This window comes from Toxotes jaculatrix, chromosome 9 (assembly GCF_017976425.1).
Source record: "Toxotes jaculatrix isolate fToxJac2 chromosome 9, fToxJac2.pri, whole genome shotgun sequence".
NCBI lineage: Eukaryota > Metazoa > Chordata > Actinopteri > Toxotidae > Toxotes > Toxotes jaculatrix.
Window position 1 is genome coordinate 24,733,442 of NC_054402.1, and position 23,404 is coordinate 24,756,845.

General features: G+C 40.5%; 1 long non-coding RNA gene across 3 annotated transcripts in view; it reads right to left on the reverse strand.

The window, feature by feature from the left end:
- Window positions 1–4,217: 4,217 nt before the first annotated feature.
- LOC121187776 overlaps window positions 4,218–23,404 on the reverse strand; it is a 99,115-nt gene continuing 79,928 nt past the window's right edge. Inside the window, exons 5-6 of one of the 3 annotated variants that reach the window (XR_005894626.1) lie at window positions 12,546–12,596; window positions 4,218–4,463 (exon numbers count right to left, since the gene is read on the reverse strand). This is a non-coding gene — a long non-coding RNA (uncharacterized LOC121187776). Of the gene's footprint in view, window positions 7,725–12,545; window positions 12,597–23,404 lie in introns of all 3 variants that reach the window. The other 2 variants (XR_005894625.1, XR_005894627.1) reach the window with 2 other exon arrangements.

Below are 23,404 nucleotides of genomic sequence, written 5' to 3' on the forward strand. Positions count from 1 at the left end.
CGGCTCCATAAAGTGACAACAATATTGTCTTGTCTTTCATGCACAGCCTTGAAAGGTTTCTGTTATTTATTCAAACCCAACTTTAAGTATCACTTTAGTTAACTCAGTGAACACTGTTACCTGTGTGGAATGAATTGCTTTAAGATGAAAAGCAGTGAACACACATTTTTCTAACTGACAAATATGTTGCAGAGGTAAAACAAGAAAGATCAAGAAATGCTGCAAAGCATAAAATCAAATTATATGTGTACATATATGTTTTTACATGAGTAATATTTTTATTTGATATTTCATATTATTACTATGATATATATAATAGATTTTTTTATTAATCCGAATCCTAAGTTTATTAATTGCATTCAGACCCACAGAAGCATTTCCTGAGATGCTTCAAAATCAAATCATGGAAATTTCATCACAGCAAGAATTGTTTTTTAATATTTGGAAAAGGAAAAGGCACACAAATATAATGAAGAGAATTTTAGATGTATTAAAAAGTCTGTGGGACGGTTTTGGACATGTTTAAGTTTAATGCTCATCTCATACTTCATACTGTTTGTTTGTTTTTGTTTTTTTTTCAGTTTTGCATTTTTGTTCATTTAAACATCAGTTACAGAAGTTTTAAACGGAGTTTTAAACGGTTTTAAAAGGAGAAAGAAATATATCCTGTACCATCCTTTTTTTTAAATCACTGTTTTCCCTCCCTAAACACAGCTCTTGTAGTCTGTTAGTTTATGTGATCCAATTCCACGCAAAATGCAACAACATTTTTCATATTTATATTTGTTCAGATTTTGGACCAGAGAGATTCTTCTAAATGTGCTCAGCAGCTACATGGGTAATACTGTAGACCTGAAGCGTCGTATGGAGTTTAATTAATACTGCTTTCTGTGCAGAGCTGATATCCTTCATATCTTTGTCTAAATGCTGCTCTTTATTAAATTACCTTAATTAAGAATTAAAAATATCAATTTCAAACCAAGCAATCATCTTTAAAAAAAACTGTGTAATCTCAAAGACGAGTTGCTAAAATAGAGCCAGAAATCAGATGATGAATAGGATTTAAAGGTGCAAAATAATATAAATCATCTCTGTCGTCATGTCCTCTATCATTTACTGTCAGTCATTTTCCCTGAGCTGCCTGTCTCTGCCTCCCTGCCTCGCTCTGCCTCTCTCTCTCTGTCTCTCTCTGAGCCCTGTCCTCAGATGGCTTTTGGCCTACTTTTGGCTGCAGAGAGCTCCAAAGTGTGAGAGCCAAATTTCAGCATGGATTTACAGGCAGAGCGAGCGAGAGATGGAGGGATAGAGAGAGCAAGAGATTCAGCTTTACGCTGTCGCTGTTCTCTCTCTGCCTTTACATCTTTGTTCCAACACTCATGGTTGACATTTGTGGGTTTTTTTTTAAAGATTTGACCATTTAAAGGCTGCAATGAAACGAACTGAGATGAACACATTACGCATATTTGACAAAAATGGAAAATACTCACAATAGGAACGAAGACATCCTTAAAATGTATGACTGCAACTACTGTCAAAAGTATGCATTATCACTTCCCTTTAAAAACAATGCCATTCCTCAGGCTGTGAATACTGATTCATTTTCACTGTGTTGTTTAAAGAGCTGTAATCTGTACTCCATGTGGTTCCATGGCGACCACACAGAGTCAACTCACAAAATAACTGTTAATGAAGTCGTGTTGAGGTGAGAAGGATGGGAAATCACAGAGCTGACAAACTGTCTGAGTATACAGTCTGTATGATTTGTTCCAGACTGAATTCAAGTTAAAACATACTGAAGTTGACAGGATCTGAACCACAGAATGTTAATTCATGTAGTGCTCCTGATAGTTTACTTGTTTTTTTGTATCTGAGAATGTCCTTTAAATTACTGGCATTGATAATTGGATATTCTGTCTTATTCTAGTTTTTTTTTTAATTCTTTAAATTTTCTTTAAATTCTTCTCTTCTACAAAAGGGAGGCAACAATTTTCTGTGCACTGGCTCACTGATAAACTTACCTGGTAATTAGCAGGAAACAGAAACCAAAATCATTTATGATTGGTTGTGATTCTGAGGCTTTGTGTTGTCATTTTAACACTGAACAAATAATGAAGTGTGTGTTTTCATGCTAAAAGAATGAGCACAAGTATAGGCCCACTGTCCATTCCTCACAGGCTGGCTGCCAAAAATGAAAAATAATTTGATGAAATAACTCAGAACAACACATAGCACAGTCAGCATTTACAGCTTATAATTTAATTTGAATTTAATGTTCCACATGTTGACAGAAATAATAATCATTGAATCAATTGATTTTGCCCCTTTTAAAACAGATGGAATTTTATTTTTTATTTACTTAAATTTCTCTTTTACAAATTCAAAGACATTGACTGGATGCCATGCTGTACTATTTTTCCAAATATAATAAGACCAATACAGAAAAAAATATAACAGTCTCACTGAGCCTACTAATAACCAGTAACACTGTTATGCATTCTTGAAGATCTCATCTAACCAAGTGAAGGGTATAAGTGTGGGATCCATTTATCTATAGTGTGCTTTTCCTTTTTCAATGATCTACCCTAATGTAGATGTATCAGCATGGTTTTTATAATGACCAGCTCTGATATTTAAAGAAGCCTTGAGATTGAGAATGAGAAAATCTTTCAGTTGATCAAAAACAGTCAAAAAACATCAGGTTGTGGTGTAGTGGGACTTTACTCTTTAATGATCAATTTCCAAAACATGCACAAATCCATATTCTTCAAAATGTCTTATTTGGTGGTAGCCCTCAGTGTTCAAAATGCAGTGCAGGACATGTTGTGTTTTGAAGAAAGGGTATGACTGTCTTGAATTCTCACAGTTAAGCAATCTCAATTCTCCAATCTCTCTGTTTGCTGAAGTTACTAACCATCTAACCATCTTGCTGCATCAGCTCTATACATGCCCATATTCCTGTTGTTATCACACTACTGAACGTAAAACCAAAAGCAGCCTGTAACAGGTCCAGGCAGGAACTCTTGGGGATTTTAGAGTAATTCTTGGAAATGTGATGAATCGTGAATGTAGAGGGGGCATGTTGGGGTTAAATGGACACCGCAAAAAGACATTTCATCCCCAAACAACTCCAGGAATGAATGCAGTATATCAATTTGTCATGTGTTTCTGGTTTGCTGGTTCATACTTTTTCTTATGTGGGGCTGCAGATATTTTTGTTTTTATTAACACTCAGAATTATTACTGATATATGACGAATATATAATTCACTCTCCTGCACAGTTAGTGTCAATTCAGCTCACCTGCAGAGCCTCCCCCACACTAAAGTCTGCAGAGGGTCCCTCCTGCTGGACTGTTGACAGCACTGTCAGCACGAACACTCAGTCATACTGGACAGCAGTGGAGGAGGTTGTACCAACATCTGGTCCAAAAGTAGCCTAGACGACTTCATGCAGCACTGGAGCTGCTCTCCGTTTCTATTGTCTTTCCCTACTTCCATCACAGTTAGGGTTAAGGCTGGTTTTGTGGTGAGGTCATTCTGTAAAGTTAACATCCTACCATTCTGTTGCTCCTGCTTTGCTCTGTCAACTACACAGCTAAAAAAATAAAAGCAATGGGACTAACAAAATTCAAGTCTACTTTTGGCCTTTATGGCTTTAGCATAAAGTATGTTATATAGGGTTAGTATGAAACCCTTTACCACTCAACAACATGTATGCTAAAATATTAGCATAGGGCAATATTTAAAAAAAAAAAAGCAGTGGACTATCACATAGTACCGTAAATTATCTTACTGTGATGTCCACCATCACTGAACATAAGTTACTGTGTGCTAAAATGTTAGCACGGGGCCCATTATTACTTGGCAAGGAGCATGCTAAAGTCGCTAAGAGCCATCATCAATGTTATTTAGCACAGTGTATGCTCCATTGTTAGCATGGAGCCAACTGTAACAGCATAACGTAAACATATGTGTTAGCACAATGTGTGAAATTTATTGGAATATTAAATAGGTGTTAGGAAATGGCAAATGCTAACACCTAGTTATGCCAACAGATAGCTGGTACTAGCATACCAAATACTAGCATACTTATTACTTATTATGCATGGTAAAAAATAGTAAATAATAAAAGTTAGGACAAAATTTGGAAGAATTTCTTGAAATAATTCAACAAAAGGGCATTTTCAATAAATGTTTTATTTTAATCAAATCATGTTTGTATTACAAAAAAAGGACATTTAAGTTACTGTGGAAAACATTTTAGAATCAAATTAACATTTTTTTTTTTTAGCTAGATGTGAGTGTGTGTGCTTGCACATCAGTACAGGTTTTATGTCCCGGTCAAGATATCCTGTAGTTCACAAAAATGTGTGTATGGGCAGTTGAAGCTTGCTTCAGTGTGGTTGTCATATCCGTCTCATGTTCAAGGACCATTCACCGACATGTACTGACCTGTTCTAATAAGCTGGAAGAGAGAGAAAGACAAAGCTGTTGAACAACAATATTGGGACAAACTTCACATACACTATAGGCTACAGCACATTAGCAGAGCACCAGAGTGATACCACTGAAGTTTACATTTCTCTTCCTCTTGTCAAAATCAGTGTGAACACATTAAAAACACATAAAGCTTGTTCTTGATTTTGGCAGGTGAAACATTTATGAATATTTGCGTACTTAAAATAAAATGGATATTTGCATTACTAATTAAATATTTACAGTATTTATGTAGAGAATTACCACAACACATGAATTAATAATGTATTATTGTGGTATTGTAACCTGTTCAACTAACCATACACAAATGCCTACATCCAATTCCAAATCATGTGGACTAATTTCTGCACTGACTTTTGAGAACTTGCTGCTGCTTGTTTGTTGTCTTTTTATCTTTGTTTAGGTCCATTTACTGCTTAATGTATATTGTCAGCAGGGGAGAGGCCGTAAAATTGGCAGCTCTGCAGAAACACACATCATGCCAAGGGACTGGTATTTGTTGAGACAAATTCAAGCTTTTAAGAAGATATAAAAATATCTCCAAAGATAAAATGTAAAACATGTCAGATGGCAAAATCTCAGCATTCATTTAGAGCTTCTATTAATAAGCACCGCAGTGGAAGGAACTGATAATCATGTGAAATGACAACAGTTAAGACTTTATTTAGACACAACTGTAAGACGTCCCTATCTCAACACCACACATCTGAAGAGAACACTGGACTTACTGTTCTACCCTCATCACTGCTTTATTTATTACAAAATATTATAATGTTGTTTAATCATCAGCAATGTTGTAAAATATGACCTGCAGTCATTAAAACACAACACTGCGATACAAAGGTATATTTAACACATAAATCTTCGAGTCTCATTTGAATCACATCACATAACGTTTACTCTATACTATCTATGATTTTAAGTGTGTAGACAAACGAGGACAAACAAAATTGTCTGCTCATAACAGAATATAACATGTTACATTTGCATATATTTGAAGTTTTCAATGGAATAATATGAAAGTGACCATTTATTTTCACTAACATAGACTACACATACAATTCAGTGTTACTGAGCTGAACAGTATATTGGGATATCAGTTAATGACATATTGCATAGATAAAACAGAACTGACAAATGGAAATTTATTAGAGTACGAAATTTAAAACACTGCCAATATGCAAAGTCAAGTCACAGAGCAGACAGGTGAGATACAGAACAAGCGAGCTGGAAGAAAATGAAAGCAGTAGAGTTACGAATGAGAAAAGACGGTTGAAAGAAGCAAGTTGAAGGTGATTCCTTGAATCTGAGGTTGTTGGGCGGGTCACAACAGGTCATGGATATTGCAGTGTCATGCTAAAATATAAGCAGGAAATAAGTATTGTAGCTTGGCTTACAACTGCTTTGGCCTTGTCTGCCTTTTGTCAGATATCATGAACATCAGATTATGAAGACAGCAATTTTGTAAATTGAACAAATGCTTCATAGTATACATAGCATTGCATAGCATATGCGATAAGACAACTTCACTTGATCCCACAAAGAAAGTAGTAAACTATACATTATAAGTGTCTGCCCTATACAATAATAAAGCATGAAACAACTAAAACTAAAAATACTAACAAAAAGAAAAAACAGACCTTTAAAAAAAAGGAACCAACTTTATTGGCCAAGCATGTTTGGACACACAGGGACTCTGACTAGGGTTTCCAGTGATACACATACAGAAGACATGAAGCTAAAACAAGGACAAGAAGCTAACAGTCACAAATAATGGAGGGCTGTGTCTTGTGTCTTCAGATTGCAATATTGTACAGTACTGTATTTAATAATACATAGTACATGCAAATAATGTTTATATTATGTTTTTTAAAGATTCTTAAAGACTATGCAACCTTTCCTGTACTTTCTTCTGAACCTAAGACACTCAAAAAAGTTCCCTTAGATCTTATCCACGAGCAGATACTACATCTTTTATGTTTCACTTCTACCATTTACAACGTATTGTCAAATTTAAAGATAACCAAAGCAGGTTGCAAATAATGATTATTATCCTCTGTTTATCATCTGTTAATGTACCAATTATTTCAATAAAATGTCAGAAAATAGCTGTTTAATATAAAGTCCAAGGTGACGTCTTCCAGTGTTTCATTAGTCCAACACCCAAAGATGTCCAGTCGACACATTAGACATGGAAAGGCAACACACATAATGGAGGAGCTAAAAACAGAAAATGTTTGGCATTTATGTTTAAAAATGACTGAAAAGATTAATCAATTATCATAATAGTTGCCAATTATTTTCTGTCTATGGAATAATCAATTAATTGATGATTAATTGTTTCCACCCTAAACACTGCTTATATACTGTACATGACTTTTTCTGCTCTGACACTTCATTTTTCTTGTGTGGAATAAAAAAATAACAATAATTTTCATTATCGGCTAATCTGTTGATTATTTTCTCAATTAATCCATTAATTGTTTTGTTGTAAAAGGTCTGAAAATATTGAAAACATTACAATTTCCAACAGTCCAAACTGATGTCTGCGTTTTTTTGTTTAGTCTGACCAACAATCCCAAACCCAAAGATATCCAGATTAGAGCTGGAAGCAGCAAAAATTGGCAGTTTTGCTTAATAAAATGACTGAGAGGATTAAACAATTATCAAAATAGCTAATCAGTTAATAAGCCAATTGTTGCAGCTCTACTCAAAGACTCATTGAAAACAGTAAGATAAAAGACCAATATGTTAAATATGGGTGTTTTAGGACCCTCTGAAAGACACAGAGCACGTCTGGAAATGATTTAACATCTTCCTACAGAACTCACATCCAGTCAAACAGTCCTTCAGAATCTTTCCAGCTCAGTTTAAAAACAAAAAGAAACCAACCTGAAACCCCAAAATCAAACCTCTGTGCAAACATACATGTGCAAAGCTTTCTGGTATCAAGGCTGCTGAAGTAAAAAAAAGAGAAAAAAAAAAAATTATCCAAAACATTAACTGCAGCCAATGTGCTTAAGCTCTTTTCCTTCAAACGTCCAAAAAAACATTTGCAGCTTTTTGGTTGATGTGGCAGCAAAGTGTTAAATGTTGATTCATCAGGGGATTTCCAGCCTGTCTTTAAATCCAACATGACCTGGCGCGGGAAAACACTGACACTGACGCCCGCTGGGGAAGAAAAGCGGACGGGCTCTGCCTCGGCCTCCAGTCATCAATACCTGGCTTTCTATTTGATAAAGACAAAAGGAATGGTTTTAAATGTGTGTGTGTGTGTGTGTGTGTGTGTGTGTGTGTGTGTGTGTGTGTGACTGCTGACACATTGTTTGTGACATTAGTCTCTCTCAGATTAATGAGGTTAGTGTGTAGTCTGGTTAATCTGCTGGTGTGATGTGGCTGCGCACAATCCCCAAGCTCCTTTAAACTGGCCTTAGCCAGAGTCAGGAAGGACAAACACACACACACACACACACACACACACACACACATACACATACACATACACAGATGTAGACAAATCATACTGAAAACATACTCATCCGCCCCACCAGCACATTTAAAACCGCTCAGACTGCAGACGAAACAGCATACAGTTTGGCAGCTGATACACAGACCGAAAGTCTGAGTGGAAAAAAAAAAAAAAAAACCAACAAGAAAAATGATGAAAGTACTGGATCTGCCCCAAATTCTAAATCTCTTAAAGTCGGCCAAGCTACAGTACTGAGAAGTGCCTCAGCAATTTCAGCTATGTGGCAAGTAAATAGGCCACAGGTGTGCAACTATTCAAAAAATGACCCCCTCAGCTTTCCGGTGACATAGGTAGTGGGTATTAGGCAGCGTGGGAGGGCCCAGGTGGCGCTGCAACGCCATCTTCATTCATTCACCAACTGACTGGAAGGAAGGGGTAGCGAACCCCTCTGCAGTGTGAAGCACTGCTAAACGCACATGCACACACAAACACGCGGGCATGCTTGACAGCTACAGTAGGAAGCACACACACACACACACACATACACTGACCAGCTCTGATTACTGATGCATGTGTTTCTCCCGCCTGCAGCCGAGAGCAGGCTGTGCGTTGAAGGGAGTGGCAGAAAAAAACTGCAGAATGGTTACTGTAAACTCAGCACCGAGAGAAACCACCCCTGCTGCCACAAAGAGTCTAGGCTCATCGCCAACTGTCTGTCACCTCGTTCGATGCTTTTTCAAAATGTGTTGGGTGATCTTTCAGATAAATAATTTCACTTTTATTTTTCAACCTAAATGGGTTTATTTCTCAAACGTTTTCTGGACGCGGTTTGGGCGTAACCCTGCAGAAACCCACCCAAAATACTGTAGCCTCCACACATACACCTGAACTGCCCTGGTGACCAGGTTTAAAGCATTTGTTGGCTGTCCACTTCACCTTCCACAGTCCACCTTAACAAAGGTTCACCTTAAAAGGGATTACAACTGTCAACAGCCGTCTGCTGGCATTCAGAGTCAACCAATACAGGAAGATCCAACATTTTGAGCCACAAATGCTTGAACATTGTGGAAGACTTCAACCGAAAGTTTGTACATCTCTGAGATCTACTGATATATGAGCAGGTTGTAATAAATTTTGAACAATCACCTCTGAATCAAAGAATAACACTAACATTATCATCCATCTTTGAGTTTAAATCTGTATGAAATGTTAGACCAGATCAGAATCACGCTCAGAGGCTTTCCAGATGCAAACTGTCTCATCTGTATCATGTCAAGATAACACTGATTGGTCCAGATCCTTTTTGTAAAAAATTCAATCAACACCAGTTTCTCTGTCTGTCTGTCTATCCTCTACGTCTGCCTCAGCCATGGGGACACAGTGTACAGACAGTGTGCGGAGCAGCCGAACAATGGAGAGCAAGCCTGCAGCCCTTTTCGAGCTTACCGGCTAGACACTAACTCGCTCCAGGTTAGTGTTTGTTCACCGAGCTGAACAAATAAAAAACGATTTTGAGGCAGAGAGATGGTAGAAAAAGAGAGAGACGGGGCTCACAGAGGCATTACATAAGAAAAATTGCTAAAGCAGCAGCTTACCAGCGCAGAGGGGGTTCAAGTTAAAATCCATATTAGTTCATTAACAACAGGACGGAAGCTTCTCAGGGAATCCACACGATCAGAGGTGATACCTCAAGACAAAATGAACCTTGAACGCAGATCATTTTCAGCTATTATCGGCTGAATAAATTCCACTCAAGGATAGACAATTTTAAATATACTTTTAAAGGTCAAAATTGAACGCAAACTGTCGTGCTGATGAAAAAACGAGGCATGTATTGATCAAATGAAATGAATCTTTAGGCTCGCGGTGATCTGAGACACCAGCCATAGTCTGTAGGTGTTGAATATACGTGCAGCAATTCAAGCAAATAACGTATACAAATGTAAGAAATCCTGTAACAAAGAACATGTCAAACTAGCTGAAAGGCCATGCAGTTGGCTCATCCACAACCACTAACGTGATTAATGTCTAGAACCCAGCACCATTCGCACTAGCTAAAATCCACAAGTGCGTGGAGTTTAGGATCCATTTAAATAAAGGGAAGCATCCACGAATACGAACCATCATCAATATTCACGCTATGCCCCATTAAAATCAGATATTAGAGGCTAAGTCAAATATTGATGAATCATGCTGTCAAAGAGCTGCTGCTGTTAAAAAATATATTCTGCAAATGGGTCTCAGGAGAGTGACCCCCCCCCCCCCCCCCAGAACAAACTGTAAAGTGAAAGGGAGGATGACTTAATTGTAAACTAACCCTTAAACAATCGGTAAGAAGAGAAAAGAACATCAAGATTCAAACGAAAATGGACGTGTACCCCGAAAAGCCGCCACGTGCTACTTCGAACAACAATTTGATTGGTCATAGTAGCAAAGTCAGCAAGTGGGATCCTCGTTACTATCGATGACAAAGTGTGCTGTCACTCTAGTTGCAGCTAGACACCAGAATCAAATCAACACATTTAGAAGCACTTTAAATATGAATCATGGACCGCAGCCATGTCACCTAGTGGCAAAAGGCACCGCAGGTTATTCTCAGTGGACATCACTTGCCGCTCTGTGAGTGTGTCTTCACTGCCACCTTTACGTTTGTGTTAGCATGAGTGAGTGAACTTTAACATCGCCGAGGGTTCACTGAGGTCAAGCACATAATGTACAGAGCTGTTATCGTCACGCTCAACATTACTCTGTGCTGCTCTCAAGTCATAAAGGCACACACACACACACACACAGAGACAGCCAGGCCTGCTGCAGAAACAAAGAGCTATCTCACCAACAGATGCTTCTTTACTTAACAGTGTTCACTGGTGTATGAAGAGGTTAATGCTCTCACCTCAGCATTAGCATTATCTCTCATAAGCTACTGATGCTAACCAGCTGTTTAGCTGCTCTTTTACCAGCTAACAAGCATTAGTCTCCAGTTAGCATTCTGCTTGGACAGTTTTTTTTTGTTCTGCAACCGGACAGCTAAATGATTAGCTTAGATGCTAAAAAACTGCAAGTATTCAGTACAAGAGAACGTTATCCCTCCGAAGTGGAGAGTTCATTCGTGTGTCTTCATTGATGAGTGAATTTGGATCAAAGTGATATATTAGCATGATGCCAAACAGGCAGTATTTCAGGCAAATATCCAATTCCGATTATTAGTGTAGACCCTGTGTCAGTGGTCAATACTGATGCAATCAAGGCTCTATAGCTAAAAGATGACAGCTTCCTGTCACCCATCGAGACACTACAGCTCATGCTGTGTTTGTCACATGACCCTTCAAACATCATTCATGCCGCTACATCCCCATCCAACCCCTGACATTTCACCATTCACCAGTCCATCCCCGGTATCGCCTTAATCCACATTCCATCATATGCACGGTGCAACAGAGGGATACGAGCCAAGGTGACATGCAACATCAGCAGGGAGTGAGCCACGCTGAAAAGTGCAACACGGTGCGCGGTGAACGCCTTAGCTCACTGCGCCATGGCCTTCCTCCTCTGATCGCCATTGTTCGAATGAGGAACGTGCGGCAGATAGTGCTGGCCATGCATCCCTCCCAGCTCCCGAGAGCCTAACCCGTGGACATGAAAGCACAACGTCACAAGTTAGGGTCTCAGGGACGGAGAGAGACACATTTTCTACCTCACACAGCAGAATTCAGCTCCTCTCTGGATTTTTCACTCCTTCTTTGTTTTCTATGTAGGCATTAAAAGAAATCTCACGTGGTCCTGAACAAGAAAGCATCCATGTACTGAACTTGTCTTTAAGTCAAATGAGGACTCAGAGTGTCTGAGGATCTGCTCTATACAGAGCCACGTCTGCCGGTTACAGACATGCAGCTACACATCAGATGCACACTCTGAAATTACATACATTAATTGAGCACGCTCATTGCAACCTCCACTTCCCCCATGTATATTCGTGAACATACAAGTGCAAGCCTCAGCCAGACACAACATTGGCCAGCCCCCCCCCCCCCCCCCCCCCAACTCTCTCTCTCTCTCTCTCTCTCTCTATTTCTCCCTTGCCCCCTCCCCCATCTCAGCTGAACAATACAGCACTTTGAAAAATGCCTCCTGCTATCAGGTACAGAGCCTGCTGCTGTACAGTATGCCCACAGCTCTCCCGCTGTCTCAGGGAAAATCAAAATCAGCAGATGATTTCTAATTATTGCCACGGACGTACAAGACAAAAGCCCCGTGTGGATGCATCGGTTACACCATCGAAATCTGAGGCTAAGACCGCACAGCGTCAAACAATCCATCTGACATGATGACTTGCATGCTCGTCTGACTGTCACATCTCGCACTGTTAATAAAATCATTCAGTGTCTGCTCGATCATTACTAGCGCAGATTCCCATTCAGCGTGGTTTGTGAATCCTCTGGAGAGGCTGCACAGAGAAAAAGAAGAGCCAGATAACAAAGCTCTACGGCTCCTTCATGCTACCATGGTGGTCTAAAGCTTAGGAAACAGATGGGGAGCTTAGAGGGGAGTGGAGAGGAAGAGTATTTGTTGGTACCGACTCACCCTCCCCTTTGGATCCAGGATGTCCCCTCACTCGTTCTTCTATCTTGCTGCCTGCTCAGGAGGGGTAGAAAAAAGGAGACAGAAAGAGAAACAGAAAGCTCAGATTTAAACTTACAGCACACCAACAAGATTCCTGTTATGCTCACGACACGAGGACAAGGCTGGTCCGTCTGGCAAGCTGCTCAAAGTCAGGCGAAATAAATGGCAAGAGAGAGAGATGGACAGAGAAAAGAAAAAGAGGCATGAGGATGGGTGGTAGGACCAAGCTGTAATGAACCATGTGCACGCTCTCTTTCCCTCTATCTGTCGCTCTCTCTCCCTCTCTCTCTCTCTTTCACTCACACATACACACACACAAACGCAGAGCGAGAGTGAGCAGTCTGGGGAGAAGAGTCGCGAGAGAGAGTCAGCGAGACGATTCGTCTTCCCAGAAAACGAAACGCTGAAAGGAAGTGATACTTAAAGGTTGGATAGAACAGGTAGGTGGCAAGACAGCAAATGAGAGACATACAGAGAGAGAGCGGGAAAAGGCGAGACGCAGGGAGAGGGAAATTAAAAGAGCGAGCATCGAGCCACAGAATCAGTGCTTGCAGCCAGGGCCATAGTGCCAGTGAAGCATACCAGTATGCTGCCTCACCGAAGGGAGAGAGGGTGGTGGGGGGGGGGGGGGGGGGGGGGGGTGCACACACACACACATACTCTCTCTCTCACACACACACACACACACACACACCCTCACAGACACACAACACACACGTAAGCATTGCATACACAAAACAGTGACACACTCATTTGCCTTTCCTTAGCCTCTACTTACATTAAATCCAAACCTGCAGGTTTGCGGCAGGTTGGTGAGAAAGAGAAAAAATGCACACACACACCTTCACATACACTTTGTCACACACACACACACTGTCTCTCTCTCTCTCTCTCACTCTCACACACACACGCACAAATCCAAGTTAAAACGAATGCGCCTGCTGATCTCTTGTCTCGCTCCGCTTTCTCTCTTCTTTGCCCTTTTCCCTCACATTGTTTCTCTCTCTTTCAATCACATGCAGAGCTGGAAAGGAGGGAAGGCAGGAAAAAAACATGACCCCCCCCACATCCCCCTTCTCCCTTCTTCTCACCCCTTTCCTTCTCTCCAATATTAGTACTCTTCCCTTTTCTCTGTCTTTCCTGTACTCTTTCTTTTTTCCCCCCACTGGCTCATTGTCCTTCCCGTGTTGATAGGCAGGAGGAAAAACAAAAAAAAAAGAAAAAAAGGAGAAGGGGGGAGAGAAATATCATCCATTAATTTGCCTCACAGCTGTATTCGCTTACAGCCAGAGGCCCTCTTTTCGTCTGTATCAGGCGAGAGAGGGAGAAAGAGAGGGAGAGAGTTTGGGGGTGGGGGGTGGGGGTGGGGGGGGTAGCGCGAGAAAGTAGTCCTCCTTGCGTTGTTTTTTCCACCTTGCCGCTGTCCGTTTTCCACCCATAAAACAAATCCTGTGTTCTCTTCTCTCTGTCTCTCTCTTCTGTGTGCATGCAAAAAAAAAAAATCCACTTTTCCAGTCTCTTTCTTTCATCTTATTCTGTGTCTCACACGGGCCGCCATCATTCATACTATCCCTTCAGAAAGACAAGGAGAGACAGACAGAGACAGAGTAAGATTGAGAGAGAGAAAGAGTGTGAGAGAGAAGGGGCCATAGAAACATTGCTATATGATGTGATTTGGCTTATAGAGGCTACATTTAATCTCCACTGCTCCCCCAGGCTTTGTGAGTGAGTGAGAGAGAGACTGAGAGACAGGGAGGGAGGAAGGAGAGAAAGAGGAGAGATGGAGGGGGGAGGAACAGATGGAGTAGAGAAGGAGAGTGACGACGTACAACCGACTGTAGGCTCAAATCAGCGACGGGGCCCAGAGAGACTGTGAAGGGGAAGGAAAAAAAAAAAAGAAAAATCTCTGAGACCACACTGCCCTCTTGCTTTTCTTTTGCTCCCTCCCTCCTTGACTGACTGATCGACCAACTGTGTCTGCAGCCCGGCTAATCTCCAATCCTCTTTGACTGCTGTCTGGCAGACGGCGCATTGTGCTGTTTTTCTATCTCTATACAGCTGCAGTTGCGGGAGAAAACCATGCATCTGGATCTACAGCACGCTCCTCGGTTTACTCCCCCCCTAAAAAAAAAAAAAAAAAACACTGATGCTACCAATTTTAAAATCTCCCTGTTGACATGTATATGTACACACACACACACACACACACACAGTGCGAGAGAGGGAGAGAGTACAGATATCCTCATTTATCACCTGCTTTGTGTCCAGATAGAGACAGTCTTCGGCAAGGCGCTAATATTAGCCCGCTTTGATGGTGAGAGCCTGCAGCAAGAAGACAAAGGCTCACACACGCCTGCACACACACACGTACATACTATGCACACACGTGAACATGCAGAGACAGGTGCAGAAGTACAGCAGCTATGCCCAAACACAGAAAATACATATGGCTATGAAACTGAAATACTTAAATGAATTTCACTGCAAAAGGGAGTAAAACAAGATCTTTGCACAAGGTGAATGATAAACTTTGTATTAATTTAAATGACGGCTCATTGCCATTGATTTACCGAACCCATTTCAATCTCCTTAAGTATTATCTGCTGGTAATGGCCAGGAATCAGCCCCAGCTAGCCAAGTAGTACATCAAGAGAGACCCAGATCTGTCATGTTAGCCCACACATCCGAGAAAACACTGTGGATGTTGTGTGTGTGTGTGTGTGTGTGTGTGTTTGTACACTGGCAGGGCAAGGTGATGAGCAGGACACACTCGCTGGATGGCTAAAGCAGCTGCACAGTTGGCCTGAGTGATTGACTGGCAGCTTGTCACAATTGATTGATGGCTCACTGAGGTCATTGCTATGGCAACAGTGATAATGAAAAGAAAGATTCAAGAAGGGGATGTTTCTGTAATTTTTCTGCTATCATTATTATTATTATTATTTTTATTAGTAGTAGTAGTAATAGTAGTAATAGTAGTTTAATTAGTGGTATTTTATAATTGCTTTTACTTTATTCTGTTTTCTTTTGTAATAGACTTCTGTTTCTGAATTGAAATTGAGATGAATCAACTAATATCCATCAAAATGAAACAAATGAAATGTGCAAAATAAAGTGCACGAGCAAAGCTCATCAAAACATGCAATGACATCACTTCATAAAATTATCAGATACATTATATTTTAGCATTATTAAATGCTGATATAATTAGATTCTATAACAATGAAATTTGACACTGAAATACAGAAAACAAGTGGGAAAATATATAAACTGAGGTGAAAAACAGTCTTGGAATATCACGCAGACTGTTGGTAACACAAACATGAACAATATTATATGATGGAGAGAGAGAACAGAGGTGAAGAAGGAGGGAAATGAAGGAGAAGACAGACCACATGAAACTCACGGAGCTCTCACTTTCTGTTCTGGTTTGAATTAATGCATCGTACCACACATGCACAAACACACACACACACACTCACAGGAGTACACGTGTGTGCACACACACAATCACTGAAAAGTATACATTTCACTTCAGTAAAACCATATTACCCTGTGAAATCACTTGCTTCATGTTCCACCATTTGCAAAGTCACCAAATCAGAGCCTCCCACAGCTGGACACCTCACAGAGTTATCCAACAGGGGGCAGTCTTTTGCTCCTCTATCTATTACCTCAGCTGTGCAACAATACACACACATACTGGAAGATGTGGAGGCAGACGACTGCCAGGCCTCAGTATATTCTCAGTGTATACAGTACAGTGTGAAGGCTAATACACACATGCCACGGCTGCACTGGGAGTGTTAGAAGCTACAAACCGAGCAGAGGCAGCTCCCCTCACTGCTGCCAGCAGATTTACACCAAAATACAGAGTCCTCGTACAGAGTAGTAGAAGAAATGAAAGGGTTCTCTTTGATAGTAAAATGTCAGCTGGTAATGGAAGAAAGATGTAGAGGGAAGGGGCCGAGCGGGAACTGCCCATGAGCAGGAACCCAGTGCCATGCTGTATTATTTGAGGAATTTAGTGTGAGTTGCTTGAGTTGTTCATCTTCAGTAAATATCCTATTCCTCCCTGAGTGTCACAATATTTCACGTCAGATATTTTGACAGCAGTGGTTTCTGCGCAGTCTGCGTCTGCTGATTGGAAATATTATGACAATAATTGTTCATGATGACAACTGATTTTAGTGCTCGTAAACGGACTGGTATGGTGCTGTCTGAGGCTCGTGCTCCATTCTCACACTTTCTTTCCTTTGTGTCTGATATCCTTTACAACAGCTATCTGTCATCCCACAAACAAGACTGAAGCAGGGGCGGGGGGGCTTCTTTCACACAGCCATCTGCATCCACAAGGTTATCACCGAGCAAATAATAAAACGTCACCTCAGAATGGAAATGAACTGATGTTTCCAAACCGCAGCGTGCTTTCAAAAGCTCTCACGTCAGTGCCATCAGCTCTGTACAAGAGTGCAGAGCTTCTCTACCTGGCTGCTGCGCACAGACCAACAATCCTGGCCTAAAATCAACCAACGCACAAAATACTGCGGGCAACTCTCAGACACATAAACACGCATCCTACACGTCAAAATACAAACGAAATTATTTTAATTATTTAATAATCAGACATCAACCAACCACAGTCATCCGCTTTTATGACACAGGTCCTACATCATAGTAATGCAATAATAATATATATGAACATGTTTCAGTGTCAGAAAATGAATCTGCTACAATTCTGATAATAAATAGTTAAAGTCAGTTTTCATGTTTCTAGTTCCAGCTTCTCATGTGTGAATATTACAGATCTTCTCTATGAGTAAACTGAATATAAAAAAAACTACATGAAGACATCACCTTGGACACTGGGAAACTGTGACGGACATTCTTCACTATTCAGTGACATTTTATCAACAAAAACACAAATAGATTCATTTTAACAAAATGTTTAATTCTGACAACATCTCTTTTAAAATAATATTTGGATTTGTAAAGAGGTCGTATTTAATATGTGTAATATTTATATATAAGTCCAAAAATATCAAATGAGTCAGGGATCAACCCTCAACGCACAAACACACATACAGACTAACAGACTGGCGTCACAGGCCCAAAAGTGGAAAGCAGAGCTCAGTCTCTTCTGCCGCTCCATCAGCAAACAGTCTGGATTGTTACTGACCACGTACAGTACCAAGCAGAAAGCTAGATTTTTTTTTTTTTTTTTTTGGTGTGACTCGTACAGTAGTAAGATTGGATTGTTCTGATCCAGCTGTGCAGAGTGCCATGCATACCTCAGGGAAAGCTAGGAGGTTGTACAGTTATCTCCTGGGGTGTAATTCTCAACTATACAACCTACTACCTCAACCTGGGAGCAAGCAGACCTGGACACCAGGGCTTTGTTGGGGGGGGGGGGATTCAAACTGAGTGAGGGTGCAAATATTTGAAGCAGAAAAGGAAGCCACTGGTCAAAAAGCTATTTATTTGTTAAACTTGTTTTTGGCATACTTTTATCCAATCTCCCAAGTGATCGTAACATTTAAAGAGCTGTGTATATAGACAGTCTCTATACTCAATGCAGATAAACATGTCTTACTCCAAAGCTTCTCCAAACTCTATATGTCACTGACCCCTCAACACAGTGGGTGTTTGTGAGAAAACAAGCATTACAACTGTCAGTCCTATGCATTCTCTAATTGGGCCTGTGTCTACTTCATGAACACGAGAGAGGCCAAGCTGCAGCTAATTGACTGCTCGCTGAAACAGCTCTGTCTCCTCGTGAGTTTTCTGTAAACCAACATTAGAAATACACACAATGAAGTGGTATCTATACTCATATTTTCCCTTTTAATTGACACCGCATTGGCCTTCTTTAAACCCCTCACAGTCCAATTACTTTTGGAGAGGAACTGTGTGGAAATTGTCAAGGACCCTTGGGTGACTCAAACCTAACTTTTCTCAACTCTGGGGTTCTGTTTCCTGAGACAGATATGTTCATTTTTCAATAGATTTGAAGTCAGTTTCAAAAGGTGGAGAAAATATGTTCTGCTGGATTCAGAGTTTGATTGTGAAGCCTAACCCAACCTAAGCAGCTGTTTGATCCCAGGGAATAAAACATTCTCGTGGTGATGCCTGTTTTCTTGAGCAGAATAAAGCCGTGCTACTAGCTGTGACACAGAAATGGTTAATAAAGTTGGGAGGAGCTGGTGAGCAGCAGCCCCTGCTGTATTTTGCTGATGCTGCTCTGGTTGTTGGAGCTGCACAGACGCAGACCTGTAGATACAAGCTTGTGGTGAGTGTTAACACAAGTTCGGATCTACGGGTTCGGGGCTGCGAGCAGATGACTTCATACATCCATCAGCATGATGAGACGCGAGAAATAAGCCTCTTTATTCAGTAAAACCTTTTATACTTGAAGTACCTGTCTTTGTGTGTGTCTGTGTGTGTGCAGCAAGCCTCACTGTCTCACCAAGGACGACAGGAATAATTTCTAATGCCAGTTAAAAAAAAAGTTTACGTTTACTCTATCAATTTAAAATTATATGCAGTTAATTAGCCTAACGTTCAACAAAAATTATGAAGTCTTCCAGAGGATTTCACAATTTACCTACCTGCCATTTAGGCAGCAACAGAAAAATCAATTTTTTAAAAACCAAAATGAAAAGAGGTGGAATTTGACACAATGATAACAAAGTTCAATTATATTTTTTTACTCATGTGTCACTCCCCAAGACTCCACAAGAACTCCAGAAACTCCTGATCCCACAATGTTCTGTTTCTGAGTGCCCACTGAACTCCATGTTGTACTTTATTTTCTTCTTTCCAGTTTATTATCACACCAACACTTGCATATCACTCTGTTCACGGCGGAAGGGTCGTCTCAGTGAAATATAAGCAGAGAAATTCAAATGGTATTTTAAGAGGCATGTGGCTGAGCTCAAATGAAACATAAGCAATAAGAAAATGTTTGAAATAAAGTGGAGGAAGATTGTTGTCATAAAGCAGTGTGTAGGAGTTCATAAATACCTGTGGATATTTAGCATGACTTAGTGATAACACAGAGAGGCCTGACCTCACAGTGAATACTATAAGACTAATGTAGACTTGAAATAATAATTAAGTGGCTCTGTATGTGCTGTTAGGTTTGTGTTTAGGTTAGCCAAATTTCATCTTTTGTTTGAACTCAATTACAGATTAAAACTTTCAGTTCAGAATCATGGCATGGGTCTTTAATATTATTATTTCTTAGTATTATTTTTGGATTCCTTAACAGAACTACATTCACAATATAAAATAATTCATTAAAATAACCACAAATATAACACACAACTATTATTGTAAAAATCTTTAAATCTTTAAAATAATAATAAAGTCATTTTTAGAAATTGTGTATTTAAATAATTCTATCATTACACCCCTTATTTTTCAGGCCTTTCACTGAGGGTAAAAGTCACCAATCCACACTCATTTTTTTTTTTATCAATTTTTAAAAGCACAAAAAGTTCAAATCTACTTTCAGCACATTCCTGTTTAATGTGAATGGAGCTGTTGCTCTGCAGAACAAGCAACAAAGTAAAACTTGTAAAACTCAGAGATGAAAAAGAAAGTGAGTGGTCCAATTTCAACTTTCAGACTCCATCTGAAGTTCTCTTTCTCCTTCTCTTCCCTCTGCCTGAATTTAAATGAGATGTCTGACTTTGAAGCTGTTGCCAAGTTGCTTAAAGTATGTCAGTGGGTCTTTGCCAGTGAGCTGAAAGACACCTTGAGATTGGCTGAACAAAGAGGTCAGCGGGGTCCACAGCACCCTGCCAGCCAATGCCGCCACCGCTGCACCAGCATGTGTGTGTGTGTGTGTGCGCGAGGAAGACTTAGAAAGCACCGACAAAACTAAGACCAGCTAAAGGCCACCACCTGCATTGTTCGGCATTGAACAGCGCCAGCGGCCAAACCCAGCAGCTCTACCCACCCTGCTCGCCCAAATCTACCCAGCAACAGAGGTGGTGTGTGTGTGTGTGTGCATGTGTGTGTAGAAAAAGGGAGGAGGGGTTCAAAAGAGGTGAAGAAGTGAGAGTTGAGGAAGTGACATGTCATTAGCACTTCATAATATCATGCAGTGTAAACAGATAGCCTCAGCCAACCAACAGGTAGCGTTCGGTTTAGGCCCCTTTCACCGCAGCGAATACAGAGTAAACATCAGAAAAACTCCGCCACAGAACGAAAACAACAACCGCACTGTTGAACATTAAGAGCCACAAAGCAAAGAAAAGAAGTGGAAAAAGAAGCAAAGCTCAGAGCACATTGGTAGCATGATGACTTACCGATTTGTCTTTATGTTTAGTTTCCAAATCTTTCTTTTTTCTACTCTGCAGGGCCTACGGTGCTTGGCAGAAGGTACAGGCAGTCATGTCCACTGTGGCCCATCAAAAAACACAGCTCAAACATGCAACTACAGTAACAAAATCACCCCGAAAGGCAGCTCGAATGGGAAAGAGTGAGACAAAAGAAAAAAGCAAAGGGAAGAGGGAGAGAAACTGGTGGGGGAAAGAGAAGGAGGGGAAAAAAGTAAATGATAACAGAAAAACAGGCTAGTTTTTTCGGTGTTTTTACAATTTTGGTTTACCGCGCGCTAGTAGTACTAATAACTATAAATAAACGAGAGGTAATCTTTCAGAACCTCTGCATTCTACAAGCTGCTTCCCTGCACTACGAGCAAATGACAAGCAACATCTGTTTGTAAGACACCCAAAATCCCAGCCTCAAAAAAAAAAAAAAACGGAAAAAATTGGCTTGATTTTTCTCTCTTTTTCAGTCTTGAACTGCAAACTCTCCTTGTCTGTTTGACTCCCTCACTCGCTCAGCTGAATAAGGCAAAACAGAAGAGAGAAAGGGGAGTGAGGAAATTCAGCGAAGAGAAAATGCAGCCATGAAGCCGTCCTCCTGTCACCCCTGAACCTCTCCCCTTCCCTTCTCCCCCCCCCCCACCTACCCCACTCCCTGCACACTCCCTCTTCCTCCTCTTCTTCTTCTGCCACCCCCCCCTCTCTTCCTACAAATGCAAGAGGGACAGTCCAGTCCAGGTATAGCTACTACTCGCTGAGTCCTTCTCTTCCCAAAACGCCCCATTACTCCGACACATAAACACTTGGACACACGCACTTGTATCCTCGTCTCCCAGAGCGTCCCACACAGCCAGAAGCAGACTGACTGGCTTGCACGTACACACTCATGGATGCACTAACAAAAGTGCATATACAGAAATACACACACACATGCACACACACATTTCTTGGAAAGATTCCCTGCACCAAAACAAATACCAATCTTTAGTTAGCCTCAGCTGCGAATAGAAAAGAAGGAGTCATTTTGGGACTTGGCTCTGGTTTACCGAGGAACAGATACAGACCATTTCCCCATATGCCTGCCTTTCACAGCTCGGGAGCAGCTCCAGATTTGACTGTATCATAATACTGTGAAAAACATCCTCTGTCACTGATATCTTTTGAAAACATCTAGCTTCAATAATAGCACCGTGAGAGTAGCCGATATCGGGCAAACCAGAAATGCTGGACTTGCTTGTCAGAATTAACACGCAGGGTCGTGCGTTCCTCAAATGCTGGTGACAGCACACAAGCTCTGTTCCATTATAGGACATAAGTGGGTGCCAAGTGAATCAATACAGCGCTCAGAGACAGAGAGACAGCTTCAATTTAAGATGATAGATACACATGCTCCACCAAGGTGCTGCAAAGTTTACCCTCTTTTCCCAAATTAAATTCAGGAGGAAGGCAGAGATATTTTCTAAAAAAAAAAAATATCAATCTTAAGAGTATAACACAAGCTGTCTGCTTACAGTAGTGAATGAGCACTAACATCCACGGAGAGGGAGACTCACTAAAACATGCTCTTTTCCTCTCTCATCTCGATGGTATTCTTCGTACGAGGCATCACAAACTGGGTGGTTTGGTAAACAGGGGCACACTGCTCACTGACATCACATTACAGGAATTTTGTGTATTCAAGTGTGAGGAATGGATCGCCCAAAAATAAAATGTATCTACAGTACTCATCTGGATAATTATGGAACCCACTGCAGTTATAGGCAGAGACCAAAAACAATCCCGCATTCTTAGCCTAATTTTAACAACACCAAACCTTTACCAAACCACAGCCATATCTAACTGTACTGTATTCAATTTTATATTTAAACTTAACTGTGTCAAGGTTTTGACCATACACAGCCTTTTTTTAACCGTATGTCAAATCCCAAACTCCCAGTTAGGTCGGAAAATCACAACATTTCGCCACACGGTTGCATATCATTCTGAAAACTGAAACTAGTGTGTGCCTATCCTCCCCATTATCATCTATCATCATTCCACTGGCATCTTTTTCTCTGACAGATAAATCTGCCCAAACTTTGAACTTTAGCGTTGTTTTGAAGTTATAACCAGAATCCTAAAAAAAAAAAAAAAAAATGCATGCAAATCACAATACTGCAACAGGTACATCAGCAAATCAGAAAAGATTATATCGAGAAAAAAGCACCTGCACATTTAATAGATGCTCCAAAAAATATTTATTCAGTATTGTAATGATGTTTTCACATTAGGCCTTCATCAGATAATACTTCAGGATCAGGATGTGACCAAGAGGGTCCATATAGTCTGTATAAAGTCCACAACAGTACTCAACTGTGAGAACTAGCTTGAGAAAGCACACAACCCAAGAACACCACCATTAAAGGCATGCAATACTATTTTCCAACACCTGCAACCACATACCCTGAATTTCCATTATACTTATTGACTTTCACACTATTTAAA